This window comes from Adiantum capillus-veneris, chromosome 27 (genome assembly GCF_014529385.1).
Source record: "Adiantum capillus-veneris isolate H3 chromosome 27, ASM1452938v2, whole genome shotgun sequence".
NCBI lineage: Eukaryota > Viridiplantae > Streptophyta > Polypodiopsida > Polypodiales > Pteridaceae > Adiantum > Adiantum capillus-veneris.
The window spans coordinates 32,515,680-32,521,934 of NC_140957.1; positions in this window are offsets into that span (position 1 = coordinate 32,515,680).

Genomic DNA, 6,255 nt, shown 5'->3' on the forward strand with positions numbered 1-6,255 from the left:
GCGACGCTCATAGCGACGCCTATAGCGACGCAGATAGCGACGCTCTCACAGAAGAGTATAGCGACGCATATAGCGACGCTACAGAGCCATAAATAGCGACGCTTATAGCGACGCCTGAGAGAATATTTTTTTGGTGGCAGGGCATTGAATGCTCTGCCACCCATCAACCATATTGTACTTGATTCACTTTTTAAAAAAAGTGCAAAGGTAAATAATAGACCCAAAATAGTCACCCACAAGACGCATTGTTTGCAAAATTGACAATTGTACACATCATAGACAAACTGAATTGATTGGCAAATGTAATAATGACAATTGTACAACATCATAGGCATAAAGAATTGATTGGCAAAAGGAATTGCGGTGACAAATGTAATAATATACATGGTTCAAAAAGACGTATAAAATCCGTCTCATGATACATAAGCTATGAGAAACCCTAAACTAATGCTATCTAGCTAAGGCTAAACTGACGTCGTCTAATCAGACGTCTCATCGCGTCCAAGCGGCGTATCTGTCGGATTCTGCAAAAAAAGACAATAAGACAGTTTTCAGTAAATATAAACATATAACGACATTTATAAAACAATACAAAAAATAAAAAAGAGTAAACCCTAATACTAACCATGCCGCCGCGAGAACTGAGAATGTCCATCAGGGCGTTTAAGCCCTTCCTGCCCGCGTACTCGCGCTCGTACGGTGTGGGATCACGTCCTGTCATCGACCACTGTCAAAACATACAAAGATTTCATTATGTTAGAACTAAAAAACTCATAAACCCTAAACTATCGAACATGCATAAAGAGCAATGTGAAAAGACTTACAAAATCGGCCTCAAATGATGCCCATCCACCGCTCCCCAAGTGGTGCGAGCTCCCTGCCTCTACTCGCGCTCTGGCTGCATCCTTTTGTTGCTTCCACTTGTCGGGATTCTCGCGCGTTGCTTTCTTCGCATTCTTCCAATCTTCTTTGGCCAGCCAATCTGGCCTATTCCACCCATTCTTGATTGCTTTTTGCACTTCGGAACGCTTGTGTTTGCAGTATTCGCGCATTCGAATCTTCATCAGGTCTTCATTGAAGCGCTGATCCCGTGTTGGAACGAGAAACTCATCATGAAGTATGCTGATGACTCTGTTTTTTAAATCACTTGGTACTTCACTCCATTTGTTTAGTATATAGTGTCTAAACAGCTGAGAGCAAAGACCACGCATGCGCGAGATCACCTTCTTGCCGTCATCATCCATGATGATGCCGCCGCTGATGTCGACGGAGTAAGGCAAGCCCTCTGGCCGGTGACGCGTGAACCTGGGTGTCCCGGCAGGGGTCTCTAGTGGCGTGTCGATGGGGGTACGGACGTCAGGTGTCTCCATCGGCGTCTGGGCGCCGAAGCGAGGAGTGTCGAGTGGGGTGGCTCCTGGCGGAGTAGGTAGAGGTGTGTAGCTTCTAGGAACAGTCAGCCGTGCAAAACCTGGCGTAGACGGCGATGCTGTGGCTGGTGTGGGGGCGGGCAAAGAAGGGGAGGGTAAAGAGCCTCGTCGAACACGAGGCGGTGTGGAGGCATCGGTGGCGGAATCCCCACAACAACCGCCACCGCCACCACTAGAGCGCCGGTGTCTAGACGAGTGTGACGCTCGTCTCGTCGACGCCGAAGCTTCGGAGCGCGCCGAATGCTCCGAAAGAGAGGGAGATGCGGATGGTGTAGGAACGCGCGATGATGCGCCAGAGCGATGACGCTCCACGTACCACTGTCTCTGCTGCGGTGACAAAGAAGAAAGAAACTCCTCATCATCCATACCTGCATTAAACACACGAATATTTAAACTTAATATTGAATGAATAGAGTAGACAATGACGCAAAGACCATTAAATACAATGACGTAATGACGCATATAAATACAATGACGCAATGAATCGAGTGATAGAAGAGGCAAGTCGAAAACTCAGAATTTTCAATCAAAAGATGTGAGCGCGAGTAGAAAAGAGCGTTACACACCATGGAAGCTACTTAGAGAGCTAGAGCTTTTACAGCACGGAGCAAAATTGTTCAAATACAATATTTGTGGCTTTAAGAGATCTCTCTGATACCAACCAACCTTCTGCCATGCTACCCTCCGGACGTGCCTTTTGACGCACATATCCCTTAAGCGTTTTCATGAAACGCTCTAAGAAGAACATCCATCTGGAATGAACTGTGCCAGCTATTTCCACCTCATCAACTATGTGAATAAGAAGATGCACCTGAATGGTTAGTATTGTAGTAGGAAAATGTTTCTCAAACATGCACACAAGCTCCGCAGCATTTAGTTTGGCGAATGGTATGGAGTCTACGTCGATCTCCTTTTGTGAGATCCATTGCACCAGCTTTGCAAGTTTGTAGATTGTGTTACGGATGTCGAGAGACAAACATCCCTCAATGGCAACCGGTAAAATAAACTGTAAAGTATGTGCAGCAATGATATTAAAGTCCACATTTTATGCAATGATATTAAAGTCCACTATGAACGTACCTGACACATTTTATGCCAATCGTGTGACTTCAAACCGGTAAGCTTTCCTTCTTTAGTAAAACACGTTCGGAGCGAGTGCATTACGCCAGTGGGGGTCCGCAAAGATCGAATGGCCTCTTTTACTTTGCGTTCTTGGGCTCCTGTGAAAATCCATGGTGCTTTAGGAAGTTTTATCGATCCATCAGACGCTGTTTGCGGCCAATATTGCTCCATACGATCCACATTTCTAAGGTCAACTCTGGCTCCCAAAGTATCTTTCTTGCCGGTCAAATGGTCCCATAGTAGATTACCCACATTCTTGAATATGTGCATTGGATCGAGCAAGTGATTGATCACGAGTCGGGGCCAGTATGGTAACTCGTACCATAGAGATAGTCTCTTCATCCCTGGAGGCAATCCGTCATCGCACATCTCCTTCTGCTCTAACCATGCTTGTGCAGACATCCTTGGTGGCTCTCTTCCCAAAAAGCCGTCGCGTAACACATGATTCTCCGGAAGATACGCTTGATGACCTTCGTAGATTTGCTTCTTCAGTGAGGGTGCCCTACGTGCATTCAGTCTAGGTCCACATGTGACACATGCTCTGTATCCGCTTGTTTGAAGCCCTGCATGTATACACATGATAATAGATCAACTATGGGGAAAAACAAGATTTACAGTGTCTGAGAGAGGAGTGTCAATAGATCACCTGAGCATTCTGTTAGCCCGGGATAGTCATGCATGGTCCACATTAGAATACCTCTGATCAAAGCATTCCGTCGTCCTGTGTGTCGGCTCATATCCACCACCTCTATGCCAATCCACAATTGTTGTAGCTCTTCCAATAGTGGACGAAGATACACATCCATATTCCCCACTTTATATCGCCCTGGCACAATCAAGCTTAGCCATAGGTGCCCCTTCTTCGTAGTCAACCACGGGGGAATGTTGTAGTTGACGATGACAACGGGCCATACACTGTAAGATGTTGATCTTTGACCAAATGGATTTACGCCATCCATAGCCAGGCCTAAGCGCAAATTTCGAGCTTCCCTGGCAAAATCCGACCATGTTCCATCTATATGTTTCCAGGCTGCGCAATCTGCAGGAATTCGTAGCACACCATCCGAAGATTTATTCTCCTCATGCCATGATGCTAGGGCGGCCATGGACTTACATTCGAAGAAATGCTTGATGCGAGGAAGCAAAGGAAAATGTCGCAAAACCTTTTGTGGAATTTTTGTCCCGTGGAGATCTACTCGATATCTTTCGGAATCACATTTCGGACACTTCTCCATGTCTATGTATTCCCCTCTGAAAAGAATGCAGTCATTAGGACAAGCGTGGATAGAATTGTAATCCATCCCCAAGTTTTGCAAAATCTTTCTTGCTTCATCTCGGGAATCTGGCATCACATTGTCAGCTGGTAGAATGTGCTCTTTCAGCAATCTACACAACATAAAAATATGATACAGTCGTGTAAAAATCTATCAGATCATTATACATTTAGAGTTCTATTAAAGTAAACTAATTGTAATAGATCACCTGAAAAGCGCTGTGACGCTAGTGTCACTCCATCCAAACTTTGCCTGCATGTTGAGAAGAACCATGAGTGCTTTCAATCTAGACATACGTGCTCCATTATACAATGATGTATCGGCTTCACTTTTCATATCATCATAGATAAGCCTTTCTGAATCCATGATCGTCTCGATCATTTCATCAATCTCGGGCTCAAACATTGCCTCGTTGGGAATGTGCTCTGCATGATCATCCCCCGAGCTGTCAGAGGCTACATCTTGTGGCCTCACATATGCTGCTTGACCAAAGCGCCTGCGAATACGTCTATTGGGTTGCAAGATTGCTGCTTGTTGGCCAGCGTCAGAGTCCGACGAGTTATAATTGGCAACAACTCGATCTATAATAGATGGATCGAACTCGCCAAATTCGCGAACGTGCTGCAAAGAAACACGTCTTGTCCGTCGCACAGCATGCTTGCATTGATTACAAGGACATAAGACCCTCGTTGAGAGATAGGTGTTTCGGTTGGACGGTCCCACATCCTCGTCGCTACTCATAATGAGGATAAAAAACTTATAACCTGGACAACAAATTTAATATTCTATTGGCATTCTTCGTCTTATCTCTCTCTCTCTCTCTCTCTCTCTCTCTCTCTCTTTACCTCACATTCTCTAGTCATGTCCAATCCCCGCACACCTCGGTCTAGAGGTGCACGGAGATCAGAACCACCGGGTTATAATCTCGTCTTTATTGGTCAATACCTATATTTGTGGGTACAAGAAATCTAGACACCCACGTCTACATGATACTGCATGTAGTGGACAAAATCCCTTTGCCTCTTCTCTAGCTGTAGCACTTCACTTCATCTTAACATCTTTTCACAGTAGATCTTTTCACTGTTCGTCTAACTCTAAACCCTAAACCGTAAGTAATTCTTGCGTGGACTCGATCTAACGTAAATAAGCGTAAATCTAAATAAACGTAAATCTAACTAAAAATAAAGCTAAATCTAATTTAACGTAAGTCTAATGACTAGAGGTTGTCTAGATGGTCATTGTGTCGGGGATGTAGTGACTCTTGCCGCCTTGAAGATCCACCTTCTTCCCTATCTTCTGAAGACATTTCACCAGTACTTTTGGATCGACGGAGCCCACCATGAGTGAAGGCAGCAATACCCTATATTCCATTGAGGGCTGTCTTCACCCGCTTCATGCAAGCATCGCAGTCTATGGAGACCCGCATCTAATCTAATATAACGTAAATCTAAATCTAGCTTAAATAAACGTAAATCTAGTTAAAAATAAACCTAAATCTAATTTAATGTAAGTCTACATATAACCTAATCTTTAACGTCTTTTAAGATAGTTTCCTACGACGTTATAACTCTCTTCTTCCTGTGTGTGTGCGCGTGTGTGGATGTGTGTGCCAATAAAAAGAGATAAATGGTATAACCTTTCTATCACCCATGCCAAGTATGATAGATTGATTATGCCATTTCTCTCTTGAATAATAGGTCTTCAGTTCAACTCCTCGTTGGCTAGATCTTTAGGTCTTTTAATTTTAATTAGTTTCCTACGACGCTCCCTTAGTTTCTCTTTCTTTCTCTCTCAATGTGTGTGCGTTTTTTTGGATCGTATGCATGTTTTCTTTCTCTTTTCCTCTCTCAATGTGTGCGTTTTTTGTTTATGCATGTTCTCTCTCTCTTTTCCTCTCTCAATGCGTGCGTTTTTTGTTTATGCATGCTCTCTCTCTCTCTCTTTTTCTCTCTCAATGTGTGTGTGCATTATTTGTTTATGTATGTGTGTGCGTTTTTGCACTCTCTCTCGCTCTCTCTCTCTCTCTCTCTCTCTCTCTCTCTCTCTCTCTCTCTCTCTCTCTCTCAAAAACACTATGTGTGTGTGTGTATGTGTGTGTGTGAGAGAGAGAGAGAGGGAGAGAGAAAGAGGGGAAGGGAACATGAGAATGAGGAGAGGGAAGGAGCATACCTGGCTCTCCTTCCTCTCCTCGTGTGTGTGTGTGTGTGTGTGTGTGTGTGTGTGTGTGTGTGTAAAAGAAAAAGAGAGAGAGAGAGAGAGAGAGTGAGGGAGAGCGTTACCTGCTCTTTGCTTGAGGGCGCCGAAAAACTCAGATCTGAGATCTGAGTTTTTGGGCGCGCTCGGTTATTTTTTTTACCCCAGCTGGCGTCGCTATGAGCGTCGCAAATTTCTTTGTGAATTTGCGACGCTCATAGCGACGCTCATAGCGACGC